Source organism: Triticum aestivum, chromosome 5D, assembly GCF_018294505.1.
Source record: "Triticum aestivum cultivar Chinese Spring chromosome 5D, IWGSC CS RefSeq v2.1, whole genome shotgun sequence".
Lineage (NCBI taxonomy): Eukaryota > Viridiplantae > Streptophyta > Magnoliopsida > Poales > Poaceae > Triticum > Triticum aestivum.
The window spans coordinates 107,057,787-107,072,015 of NC_057808.1; the positions used below are offsets into that span (position 1 = coordinate 107,057,787).

The 14,229-nt window shown below is 46.8% G+C and overlaps 2 long non-coding RNA genes across 2 annotated transcripts; one reads left to right on the forward strand and one right to left on the reverse strand.

Moving 5' to 3' along the window:
* Positions 1–8,084: 8,084 nt before the first annotated feature.
* Positions 8,085–9,295, reverse strand: LOC123119719 (uncharacterized). Its single transcript, XR_006458797.1, has 3 exons — positions 8,740–9,295; positions 8,578–8,637; positions 8,085–8,476 (listed from the first exon to the last, which is right to left on the reverse strand). It is a non-coding gene; the product is annotated as an uncharacterized lncRNA (long non-coding RNA).
* A 320-nt stretch (positions 9,296–9,615) lies between these two features.
* On the forward strand, positions 9,616–12,402 carry LOC123119720 (uncharacterized). The gene is made up of 2 exons (XR_006458798.1): positions 9,616–9,792; positions 10,956–12,402. It is a non-coding gene; the product is annotated as an uncharacterized lncRNA (long non-coding RNA).
* Positions 12,403–14,229: the final 1,827 nt, after the last annotated feature.

Genomic DNA, 14,229 nt, shown 5'->3' on the forward strand with positions numbered 1-14,229 from the left:
CCATGGGCCTCCCCCCATGCGCCTAGGGTTGGGAACCCTAGGGTGGGGGGGTTCCCACTTGCCTTGGGGGGGAAGGCACCCCCCTGGCCGCCGCCCCCCACCCTAGATGGTTTTGGCCGGCGCCCCCCCCTCCCAAGGGGGCCTATATAAAGGGAGGAGGGAGGGCAGCAACAACACAGCCTTGGGCGCCTCCCTCCTCCCCTGCTACACCTCTCTCTCTCTCGTAGAAGCTCGGCGAAGCCCTGCCGGCACCCGCTGCATCCACCACCACGCCGTTGTGCTGCTAGATCTCCATCAACCTCTCCTTCCCCCTTGCTGGATCAAGAAGGAGGAGACGTCGCTGCACCGTACGTGTGTTGAACGCGGAGGTGCCGTCCGTTCGGCACTCGGTCATCGGTGATTTGAATCACGGCGAGTGCGACTCCGTCATCCACGTTCATTGGAACGCTTCCGCTCGCGATCTACAAGGGTATGTAGATGCACTCCTTTCCCCTCGTTGCTAGTATACTCCATAGATGCATCTTGGTGAGCGTAGGAAAATTTTAAAATTATGCTACGATTCCCAACAGTGGTATCAGAGCCAGGTTTATGCGTAGTTACTATGCACGAGTAGAACACAAACAAGTTGTGGGCGTTGATGTTGCCAATTCTTCTTGCCGCTACTAGTCGTTTCTTGTTTCGGCGGCATTGTAGGATGAAGCGGCCCGGACCGACCTTACACGTACGCTTACGTGAGACAGGTTCCACCGACTGACATGCACTAGTTGCATAAGGTGGCTAGCGGGTGTCTGTCTCTCCTACTTTAGTCGGAACGGATTCGATGAAAAGGGTCCTTATGAAGGGTAAATAGTAATTGGCAAATCACGTTGTGGTCATACGTAGGTAAGAAAACGTTCTTGCTAGAAACCTACAAACCACGTAAAAACTTGCAACAACAATTAGAGGACGTCTAACTTGTTTTTGCAGCATGTGTTATGTGATGTGATATGGCCAGAAGATGTGATGAATGATATATGTGATGTATGAGATTGATCATATTCTTGTAATAGGAATCACGACTTGCATGTCGATGAGTATGACAACCGGCAGGAGCCATAGGAGTTGTCTTTATTATTTTGCATGACCTGCGTGTCATTGAATAACGCCATGTAAATTACTTTACTTTGTTGCTAAACGCGTTAGCCATAGAAGTAGAAGTAATCGTTGGCGTGACGACTTCATGAAGACACGATGATGGAGATCATGATGATGGAGATCATGGTGTCATGCCGGTGACGAAGATGATCATGGTGCCCCGAAGATGGAGATCAAAGGAGCATGATGATATTGGCCATATCATGTCACTATTTGATTGCATGTGATGTTTATCATGTTTTTGCATCTTATTTGCTTAGAACGACGGTAGTAAGTAAGATGATCCCTTATAATAATTTCAAGAAAGTGTTCACCCTAACTGTGCACCGTTGCGAAGGTTCGTTGTTTCGAAGCACCACGTGATGATCGGGTGTGATAGATTCTAACGTTCGCATACAACGGTTGTTGACGAGCCTAGCATGTACAGACATGGCCTCGGAACACACGCAATACACTTAGGTTGACTTGACGAGCCTAGCATGTACAGACATGGCCTCGGAACACGGAGGACCGAAAGGTCGAGCATGAGTCGTATAGAAGATACGATCAACATGGAGATGTTCACCGATCTTGACTAGTCCGTCTCACGTGATGATCGGACACGGCCTAGTTGACTCGGATCATGTTTCACTTAGATGACTAGAGGGATGTCTATCTGAGTGGGAGTTCATTGAATAATTTGATTATATGAACTTAATTATCATGAACTTAGTCTAAAATCTTTACACTATGTCTTGTAGATCTAATGGCCAACGTTGTCCTCAATTTCAACGCGTTCCTAGAGAAAACCAAGCTGAAAGATGATGGCAGCAACTATACGGACTAGGTCCGGAACCTGAGGATCATCCTCATAGTAGCCAAGAAAGATTATGTCTTAGAAGCACCGCTAGGTGAAGCACCAATCCCAGAAAACCAAGACGTTATGAACGCTTGGCAATCACGTGCTGATGATTACTCCCTCGTTCAGTGCGGCATGCTTTACAGCCTAGAACCGGGTCTCCAAAAGCGTTTTGAGAAACATGGAGCATATGAGATGTTCGAGGAGCTGAAATTGGTTTTCCAAGCTCATGCCCGGGTCGAGAGATATGAAGTCTCCGACAAGTTCTTCAGTTGTAAAATGGAGGAGAATAGTTCTGTAAGTGAGCACATACTCAGAATGTCTGGGTTGCACAACCGCTTATCCCAGCTGGGAGTTAATCTCCCGGATGACGCGGTCATTGACAGAATCCTCCAGTCGCTTCCACCAAGCTACAAGAGCTTTGTGATGAACTACAATATGCAGGGGATGGAAAAGACCATTCCTGAGGTATATTCAATGCTGAAATTAGCGGAAGGGGAGATCAGAAAAGAACATCAAGTGTTGATGGTGAATAAAACCACTAAGTTCAAGAAGGGCAAGGGTAAGAAGAACTTCAAGAAGGACGGCAAGGGAGTTGCTGCGCCCGGTAAGCCAGTTACTGGGAAGAAGTCAAAGAATGGACCCAAGCCTGAAACTGAGTGCTTTTATTGCAAGGGAAGTGGTCACTGGAAGCGGAACTGCCCCAAGTACTTAGTGGACAAGAAGGCCGGCAACACTAAAGGTATATGTGATATACATGTAATTGATGTGTACCTTACCAGTACTCGTAGTAGCTCCTGGGTATTTGATACCGGTGCGGTTGCTCATATTTGTAACTCAAAACAGGAACTACGGAATAAACGGAGACTGGCGAAGGACGAGGTGACGATGCGCGTCGGGAATGGTTCCAAGGTCGATGTGATCGCCGTCGGCACGCTACCTCTGCATCTACCCACGGGATTAGTTTTAAACCTCAATAATTGTTATTTAGTGCCAGCTTTGAGCATGAACATTGTATCTGGATCTCGTTTAATTCGAGATGGCTACTCATTTAAATCCGAGAATAATGGTTGTTCTATTTATTTGAGAGATATGTTTTATGGTCATGCCCCGCTGGTCAATGGTTTATTTTTGATGAATCTCGAACGTGATGATACACATATTCATAGTGTGAATACCAAAAGATGTAAAGTTGATAACGATAGTCCCACATACTTGTGGCACTGCCGCCTTGGTCACATTGGTGTCAAGCGCATGAAGAAGCTCCATGCAGATGGACTTTTGGAGTCTCTTGATTACGAATCATTTGACATGTGCGAACCATGCCTCATGGGTAAGATGACCAAGACTCCGTTCTCCGGAACAATGGAGCGAGCAACCAACTTATTGGAAATCATACATACCGATGTGTGCGGTCCAATGAGTGTTGAGGCTCGCGGAGGATATCGTTATGTTCTCACTCTTACTGATGACTTAAGTAGATATGGGTATGTCTACCTAATGAAACACAAGTCTGAAACTTTTGAAAAGTTCAAGGAATTTCAGAGTGAGGTTGAGAATCAACGTGACAGAAAAATAAAATTCTTACGATCAGATCGTGGTGGAGAATATTTAATTCACGAGTTTGGTGCACACTTAAGGAAATGTGGAATAGTTTCACAACTCACGCCGCCTGGAACACCTCAGAGAAACGGTGTGTCCGAACGTCGTAATCGCACTCTATAGGATATGGTGCGATCTATGATGTCTCTTACCGATTTACCGCTCTCATTTTGGGGCTATGCTTTAGAGACTGCGCATTCACTTTAAATAGGGCTCCGTCGAAATCCGTTGAGACAACACCGTATGAATTATGGTTTGGGAAGAAACCTAAGCTGTCGTTTCTAAAAGTTTGGGGATGCGATGCTTATGTCAAGAAACTTCAACCTGAAAAGCTCGAACCCAAGTCGGAAAAATGCGTCTTCATAGGATACCCCAAGGAAACTATTGGGTATACCTTCTACCTCAGATCCGAAGGCAAGATCTTCGTTGCCAAGAACGGGTCCTTTCTAGAGAAGGAGTTTCTCTCGAAAGAATTGAGTGGGAGGAAAGTGGAACTTGATGAGGTGATAGTCACCCCTTCCGAACCGGAAAGTAGCACAGCGCGGGAAGATGTTCCTGTGGTGCCTACACCGACTGGGGAGGAAGTTAATGATGATGATCATGAAGCTTCGGATCAAGTTACTACTGAACTTCGTAGGTCCACAAGGACACGTTCCGCACCAGAGTGGTACGGCAACCCTGTCCTGGAAATCATGTTGTTAGACAACGGTGAACCTTCGACTATGAAGAAGCGATGGCGGGCCCGGATTCCGACAAATGGCTAGAAGCCATGAAATCCGAGATAGGATCCATGTATGAAAACGAAGTATGGACTTTGACTGACTTGCCCGATGATCGGCGAGCCATAGAAAACAAATGGATCTTTAAGAAGAAGACGGACGCGGATAGTAATGTGACCATCTATAAAGCTCAACTTGTCGCTAAGGGTTATCGACAAGTTCAAGGGGTTGACTACGATGAGACTTTCTCACCCGTAGCGAAGCTGAAGTCCGTCCGAATCATGTTAGCAATTGCCGCATACTATGATTATGAGATATGGCAGATGGACGTCAAAACGGCATTCCTTAACGGCTTCCTTAAAGAAGAGTTGTATATGATGCAGCCGGAAGGTTTTGTCGATCCTAAGAATGCTAACAAAGTATGCAAGCTCCAACGCTCAATCTATGGGCTGGTGCAAGCATCTCGGAGTTGGAACATTCGCTTTGATGAGATGATCAAAGCGTTTGGGTTTACACAGACTTATGGAGAAGCCTGTGTTTACAAGAAAGTGAGTGGGAGCTCTGTAGCATTTCTCTTATTATATGTGGATGACATATTATTGATGGGAAATGATATAGAATTCTTGGAAAGTATAAAGGCCTATTTGAATAAGTGTTTTTCAATGAAGGACCTTGGAGAAGCTGCTTATATATTAGGCATCAAGATCTATAGAGATAGATCGAGACGCCTCATTGGTCTTTCACAGAGTACATACCTTGACAAGATATTGAAGAAGTTCAATATGGATCAGTCCAAGAAGGGGTTCTTGCCTGTATTGCAAGGTGTGCAATTGAGCACGGCTCAATGCCCGACCACGGCAGAAGATAGAGAAAAGATGAGTGTCATCCCCTATGCCTCGGTCATAGGGTCTATTATGTATGCCATGCTGTGTACCAGACCTGATGTAAACCTTGCTGTAAGTTTGGTAGGAAGGTACCAAAGTAATCCCGGCATGGAACACTGGACAGCGGTCAAGAATATCCTGAAGTACCTGAAGAGAACTAAGGATATGTTTCTCGTTTATGGAGGTGACGAAGAGCTCGTCGTAAAGGGTTACGTCGACGCTAGCTTTGACACAGATCTAGATGACTCGAAGTCACAAACCGGATACGTGTATATTTTGAATGGAGGAGCAGTAAGCTGGTGCAGTTGCAAGCAAAGCATCGTGGCGGGATCTACATGTGAAGCGGAGTACATGGCAGCCTCGGAGGCAGCACAAGAAGCAGTCTGGATGAAGGAGTTCATTACCGACCTAGGGGTGATTCCCAATGCGTCGGGCCCGATGACTCTATTCTGTGACAACACTGGAGCTATTGCCCTTGCGAAGGAGCCCAGGTTTCACAGGAAGACCAGGCATATCAAGCGTCGCTTCAACTCCATTCGTGAAAGTGTTCAAAATGGAGACATAGATATTTGTAAAGTACATATGGACCTGAATGTAGCAGATCCGTTAACTAAACCTCTCCCTAGAGCAAAACATGATCAACACCAGGACGCAATGGGTGTTCGATTCATCACAATGTAACTAGATTATTGACTCTAGTGCAAGTGGGAGACTGTTGGAAATATGCCTTAGAGGCAATAATAAATGGTTATTATTATATTTCTTTGTTCATGGTAATTGTCTATTGTTCATGCTATAATTGTATTGTCCGGAAATCGTAATACATGTGTGAATACATAGACCACAACGTGCCCCTAGTAAGCCTCTAGTTGACTAGCTCGTTGATCAACAGATAGTCATGGTTTCCTGACTATGGACATTGGATGTCGTTGATAACGGGATCACATCACTAGGAGAATGATGTGATGGACAAGACCCAATCCTAAGCATAGCATAAAAGATCGTGTAGTTTCGTTTGCTAGAGCTTTTCCAATGTCAAGCATCTTTTCCTTAGACCATGAGATCGTGCAACTCCCGGATACCGTAGGAGTGCTTTGGGTGTGCCAAACGTCACAACGTAACTGGGTGACTATAAAGATGCACTACGGGTATCTCCGAAAGTGTCTGTTGGGTTGGCACGGATCGAGACTGGGATTTGTCACTCTGTATGACGGAGAGGTATCTCTGGGCCCACTCGGTAATGCATCATCATAATGAGCTCTATGTGACTAAGGCGTTAGTCACGGGATCATGCATTGCGGTACAAGTAAAGAGACTTGCCGGTAACGAGATTGAACAAGGTATTGGGATACCGACGATCGAATCTCGGGCAAGTAACATATCGATTGACAAAGGGAATTGTATACGGGATTGATTGAATCCTCGACATCGTGGTTCATCCGATGAGATCATCGTGGAACATGTGGGAGCCAACATGGGTATCCAGATCCCGCTGTTGGTTATTGACCAGAGAGGCGTCTCGGTCATGTCTGCATGTCTCCCGAACCCGTAGGGTCTACACACTTAAGGTTCGGTGACGCTAGGGTTGTAGAGATATGTGTATGCGGAAACCCGAAAGTTGTTCGGAGTCCCGGATGAGATCCCGGACGTCACGAGGAGTTCCGGAATGGTCCGGAGGTGAAGAATTATATATAGGAAGTCAAGTTTCGGCCACCGGGAAAGTTTCGGGGGTTACCGGTATTGTACCGGGACCACCGGAAGGGTCCCGGGGGTCCACCGGGTGGGGCCACCTATCCCAGAGGGCCCCGTGGGCTGAAGTGGGAAGGGAACCAGCCCCTAGTGGGCTGGGCGCCCCCCCATGGGCCTCCCCCCATGCGCCTAGGGTTGGGAACCCTAGGGTGGGGGGGGGGGGTTCCCACTTGCCTTGGGGGGGAAGGCACCCCCCTGGCCGCCGCCCCCCACCCTAGATGGTTTTGGCCAGCGCCCCCCCTCCCAAGGGGGCCTATATAAAGGGGGAGGGCAGCAACAACACAGCCTTGGGCGCCTCCCTCCTCCCCTGCTACACCTCTCTCTCTCGTAGAAGCTCGGCGAAGCCCTGCCGGCATCCCGCTGCATCCACCACCACGCCGTCGTGCTGCTGGATCTCCATCAACGTCTCCTTCCCCCTTGCTGGATCAAGAAGGAGGAGACGTCGCTGCACCGTACGTGTGTTGAACGCGGAGGTGCCGTCCGTTCGGCACTCGGTCATCGGTGATTTGAATCACGGCGAGTACGACTCCGTCATCCACGTTCATTGGAACGCTTCCGCTCGCGATCTACAAGGGTATGTAGATGCATTCCTTTCCCCTCGTTGCTAGTATACTCCATAGATGCATCTTGGTGAGCGTAGGAAAATTTTAAAATTATGCTACGATTCCCAACATGGACGGCAAGCTTCAAGCACTTGATCTCTTCATGATGCTCCACTTGAACTTGCACACGACAATCTTGATGACGATCACCACTTGATGTCATCCTCTCCAATGGTTGAGTGATATCTTCCTCTTGACGCAAGTCCATGAACACGTACCTAACCCCACATAGAACTCCCACATAGACCATGGGTTAGTACACAAAGCACAATGGACAATGCTTACCATACCATTACCTTGGGATCACTTGATCCCTCTCGGTACATCTTCGACGCTTTGTGAGTTGATCAACTTGATTCACTCTTGACTTAGTCTTGATCAACCTAGAATTTTTCCAACTCTCTTCATTTGGATGATGTCTTGAAGGTAAACATGAATGATCACACAATTTTCTTCTTCAAGACATGCTTGCAATAAGATCAACTCTCACATGACCAATCTTTGGATAATTCCTCAATAGCACCTTGGTCAACACAAACTCTCCTTGAAACCAACATATGTACTCCAAGAAAAGCCTATGGACAAACCTTCAAATATAACTCAAGACAACCATTAGTCCATAGAGATTGTCGTCAATTACCAAAACCAAACATGGGGACACCACATGTTCTTTCAGAAGTCCTGGATCACCCTTTATGTAATCTTCACTAAAAACAGTTATACCTTCAACCCCGTGAAATTCAACATTCTCTTCCACTATAGCTTCGACGGAATCTATAGTTTGTTCTTCCACTTGTTCGGTTGGCATCAAATTTTCATGATCTACTTTCATGGAAGTCACTTGATCTTGATGATTGACATTTGCTGAAATATTGACATTTTCGCGGGTGCTTGGATTCGTTTTTGAGCTGCTGCCACTACCAATCACTTCAAAATACCTTTTCAAATCTGCAATGACAAGATTAATATATCACTAAAATCTGCTGGAATGTAAGGCTTCAAGATGCTGTTCAAAATTGCTACAAAATTTCAGAAAAATGAGAAATTACCTCTTCCTCTTTTCTTTGAATTTGCTAGTCCCTTCCCCCTTCCTTCCATCTTCTGGCAATCTAGACAGAACAACGCCGGTTCAGATAATGGAGAATTGACAGAAGAAAAAACGCCAATACCCGACAAAGTTCAGACTTCAGAGTTCGGACCCTAGGGATTACCAGAAAAATCCCTGACCCCGGTTGTGGCCGTCGCCCCCTGGAGCCGCCGGTGAAGCCGTCGACGGAGCCGCCGCTGGAGCCGCCGCTTGCTACGCCGCTGGAGGCCTGGAGCCGCCGCTGTGCAGCAGCCCTCCAAGCCCCCAGCCCGTTGCCGCCGTCGACTGCCCGTCGTCGCGCCCGCCTGGTCCTCGCGACCTGGCCAGCCGCCGCCACCGCGCTAGGTCTGGGTGGGTGGAGTTGTCGCATCGTTCTGTGTGTGAGCGTTCGTTTTTTTTGTGGGGTATGTCGAGGCTCTCAAGCCGATGTCCAGGTACAAAAGCGATAGATACATATATAATTATTTTCTTGGCCAAAAATCAAGATATGACGGGTGACATACCCTGTTCACCGGAGCCCTCCGCCAGTGTATGTGGTAGTCCATTTGAAATCTTTAGAAAGACATATTTAGGAACAGAGGGAGTAATTGTTATTGGCTTGGCTCCAGGAATGCTCTTACCCCTATCTAATCAAATTGCACGAGTCTGGACAGGAGCCTGGTGCCAAGCCATCATTTGGAAACGTTTTCCTCCTCACAGCATTCACCCCACTCCTCTTCCTTTCCCCTCACTTTTCCTCTTCCTGCGGTGAGGCACCCTGCCCCGGCTCGCGCGAGCTCCGCCATTCCTCCTGCTTTCGGTATCGTCCCGCCCTCCGACGTACTCTGCTCCCGCAGCTCCGCACTCCGCTCCTCCTCGACCTTGCGGACGCTCCTCCGAAGGTCGCGACCGTGCATCCGACGCCGCCGGGGCGACCTCCTCCTCCGGGGCGGCGCGATCTCCCGCACTGAGAGGGGCAGAAAATGGACGGTGAAGCAAGAGGAAATACTGGGGGGAGGCGCAGGACCAGAGGCGGAAGGCGAGTGCCCAGGCGACGGCGAAGGCGACCACGAGCCACGCCGACCCCCCTGCGGCTCGCTGCCCGCGCCGCGTCCCCCTAGGCCGCCGCCGCCTTTGCAGTGCCGCATGGTCTTCACGGTCGGCACCTCCATCGCCTCCGTCCTCATGTCGTGGGCAGGTACGCCCCTGTTCACTCCCCCTGCCGTGCCCCGCAATTTGTATACTTCGTATGCTGTTCTCGGGTTCAGAGTGTCTCATTGGCTTGTCCGGTTGATTACCTTTCTGCGTTTCAATTGCTGCTGTATCTGAGGGAGTGACATAGGGGGTGATGCAGTTGTGCAGCTGCTTGCTGCTGAACCCTTGTTAGTTTGTTTGGCATATGTAAGACTATAGGACACACCTCAATCGGAACCACAGCTGCACTGGAGCATTTTCGTTTCAGAATGCTGGTGACTGACTGCAAGTGCACCAGGTTACAGTCTTATTGATGAGTTTTTTTTTCCAATGCTATATACTACTTGTAGTCATTTTTTCATATGGCAAATTCATTTTCGAGAAATCATGCTTGTGGTTTCTGGCAAGGCAACTAAATTTGGTACAAATTTAATCAAGAGAAGTTTTTTTTAATAATTTGGACAACTAAATTCGGTAAAAAATTAATCCCCACCAACTCGCGCCGGAACCCGCCAAGAACCTCCAGTACCTTCTCTGCTCCCGTACATTTAGCAGCAATTTTGTCAAAATTGCTAAGGATCCCTAAATTTTGCCATGCCATCAACTTTGCCATGTCTCCAATTTTTTCCAATGGCAAAATCTCATGTCTCGGCATTTCTGCCATGGCAAATCGGTTTTTTGTGATTGCAACTTGTCATGTTTTTGTTCCCACGGCAAATAAATATGCCATGTTCTTTAAGGTTTTTTTTTGTTAAATCCAAAACATGTTTGTATTGCCATGGTCTACAAGAGTTCATCAGAATTATTAAGCAATTCTCCGTATTGACATACAACCAATCCATGATGATATTTGTCAAGGCAAATTGTTCGCTACTTTAGGTTTTCACCCCATGGCAAATTTTAAAGATGTTTGCACATGGCAAATTCATTGCAATTCATAATTAGTTAAAGCTTTTTGTCATGGCAAAAATCTTATTAAACTCTTTTGCAATGTATCGAATCCAATTTTTTGCCATGTAACCAACACAAATTTTTCCATGGCAAAAATGTCATTACTTTTGCCATGCCACCAATCTTTGTTCTTCGTTCTTTATTTTTTTATAGCAAGCGTTTCTGTTTTTTTACTGACTGTCTGTTTTTGGATTCCTTTTAAATTTTTGGCACAAGGTAATACGATGGGGGAGGCCCAGCAAAGGCTAGCGCCTTATCGGGCCGGTCGCGCTTGGAGGATTGCCCCACCGAACGGAAACGTTCGATCGATCAGACCTTCCAAAATCCTAAAAAAAATAAAAATCAAACCTTCCAGATCAAAACGATTCGTTCGCTGGGGGTTATGCCCAGATCGAACGTCAGCTCTAATAATATATTCCCTTCGGAGTATTATTAGTTAGGGTCCAAAAACGAAAGATCTGCTTCTGTGTGCGGATCAGCTTCTCCCTTCGTACGATCTAGATTCCCCTCTCCTCCAGGTCGTTACACGATTGGATCTACATCTCTCTTTCAGCGACAGGAAATTTCAGGATATCAAGTGGATCTTCATGCACATACTTCAATCCCCTCTGTTAAAGAGTCGGATTGGAATTAGCCTGCAGGCCGATCGAATTGTATCGCACGCGGAAATGCAAATAGCCTCCCAACACGCGTGCGTGTTAGTAATCCAATCCGATTTGCACTGGAAGACGGACACAGGCCCCGCCTCAAGCTTTTGATATATTCGAATCCTATCACAGTTGGGCAGGAGACACCTATATATATCGGCTTTTCTAGCATCTTGGTGGAATTTGCTCCCTCTCCTGAAGTCGAGAAGTAAACTAGACAAGTCTAGCCATGGATTCTGTAGATCAAGATCGTCTCCTAGACGAGGCTATGATTGAAACGAGAAGAAGGTGGGGGTGGAGCCAGGAACAAATTGACGAGTTTCAGAGGGAAAGGGCAAGAGATCGAGAAGCACTGCGCCAGGAACTGGCTGCAGAATTGCGTGAGAGGGAAAGCATGGAATATGAAAGAAGACATAGGGACCGGGCCTCCGGGCCAGCCATGTTGGATCTGTTTGTTCCGGCAGTCGGCGAGACAAGGGAACAAACCTGCGCGGTGTGCCTTGAGGATTTCGTGGAAGGCGGAAAGAAGCTGAGGAGGATGCCCTGCTACCACTCCTTCCATCAGCGCTGCATCTTCGACTGGCTTCGCTTTAACCGTCGCTGCCCAGTGTGCCGCTTTGCGATGACCTCCGTCGAGGAGCAACGTGCCCTTGACCAGGCAAAAGCCGAGGCAGCGGCGACATGTGGTGATGGGCCGGAGGCAGCCAAGCGACGGAGACTCGACCCGGCTACTGATTGAGGCAGCCAAGCCCAGTGAACTAGACTCTGACACTTGTGATCTGAAGACGATGGCACTCGGCCAAGGACTTTCTCTCGCTTCTGATCTGAACTTGCCTTCAGTACATTTGGCTACTGATTGCATAAGTGGTACTCCAAAGTAGCATGGTGATTTTGGGAGATTAAGGCTAAGATGGGACCTTTGACGGAGTAAACATGATGCATGATTATCTCTGTAACCTGACCTTTTTTTAATCTGTGTAACCTGACCCTGTTATCTGGGGATGGGCAACCCCTTTTCTCTTCTCCTCACATGCGGCTGTAACTGCGCCTAGTAGCGTACGCTGTGTACGGCCCGCGTCCTTGTATACTTCTACCTTTTTTATCAATGAAATGACATGCAATCTCGTGTTGGGTGCCCACGATGAATGACACGCTTGTGGGATGGTGCGCGACCCAAAACACCAATGAGGCACACAAGAGGATGCTCATTGCTCTACGTATTCTAGCCATGTGGGAGATCTGAAAACATCGCAATGCAATTGTGTTTGAGGGAGCTACACCATGGATAAATCATGTGCTCCGTCGCTTCATGGAGGAAGGACGGAATTGGAAACAAGCGGGTCTACTTAAAGGTGACCTTGCCGGCTTCTTTAACCAGGTGGAACGGCGGGCTAGTGTGGCAAGTTAGCTTATGAGGAGGGAGTAGAGAGTAGGGGTAGAGGTGGTGATGTTGTGCATGTAAAATCGTGTAACAATGTTGTGGAGGGGCACTTTCACCCAATTCCTTCTTTAATATATATAGTACGCACACTCGTGCGTATTGGAGAAAAAAAGACATGCAATTTCGTGTATTGGCAAAAAAATGAATTTACTGGTTTTCAATGAACTTGCCCGTTACATAGATCCCAAATTTCCAAGAAAATCCAGATAATGGAAGAGTTGGTCAGAAAACCGAACTCCAGCAGAATCGTAACCCAATAGCTTACTAAGACGCCCAACAAAACTGCTTGATTTTCGCAATATAAAGGAGAAGTTTATCTTCTATAAATACTCTTTCCCTCATATGTCTTTTGAACCGAAACCAATCATTCTACGGTATATATTAAATTAAACAAAATATTTACATACAATTAGAAGCAAAAGAAAGCAAAAATTAACCAACCATGCTCTATCAACACCCATCATTTTCAAAAGATTGACTTAAAAACTGATCAATCCAGCTGGAAACTTGGGCCTCAAACTTGAACTTGATTTTGTGCCGTAGAAGTTGGAGGTCATTTTTCAATAATCCTATCCAAGATTGAATAGAATAGGGCTGTGATCTGAAGATTTTCCCATTCATCTGTATCCAAATGTTTCAACACCCCATGATTAAGATTTCCATAGCAATTGGTGTGGGGAGAGCTTGGGCTAGAAGTGTAACCTCCTCATAAAGAGAAACTCCTTTGTGTCGATGACCAAGTAGATATTCCCCGCAACTAAAGGCGAAATCACAGTCGCAAAACAAGTGTAGGGAGGTTTCTTCAGTATTGGAGTGACAAAGTTCACAATTATAAGATGGAAGGTGGAACGATTTTCTGTGGAGGAGGTTCCTTGTATTAACTCTGTCATGCAGCAGCAGCCAAAAGAAGATCTTATATCGGAGCATGGTGGCATTCTTCCAAATTTTGGCAAAGATTGGTGGGGCCCGATCTCCATGTTTGAGCAGTTTGTACATCTTAAATTCTTGATGGAGGATAAATCAACTCCGCATGGGTAAATCCACTTGTCATAACTGCTCCCAATCTGAATTGCTTGGGTAATATCTTGTAGCTATAGAAATTGCTGGTGTGCCTCTGTTGAAAGGGGAGTATGAAAGTTGTCTAGAGTGTTATCAGTTTGGAGATATTCCCGAATTGTCAATTTGTCCTTGGAAGAATAAGAAAACAACTCTGGAAATTTCTCTTTGATTGTTCCAGATTCACAAATCATCCCAGAAAGAAATGGTGCTGCCCTGACCAATCACCCCTCTTGTGACAAGCTTGAATTGAGGAAGAAGCATGATGATATTCCTCCAGTAGAAAGAGCCCATAGGCCTTGCAGAGAGTACCCCTTGAGGATAATAACAATCCCAAATCAGATGG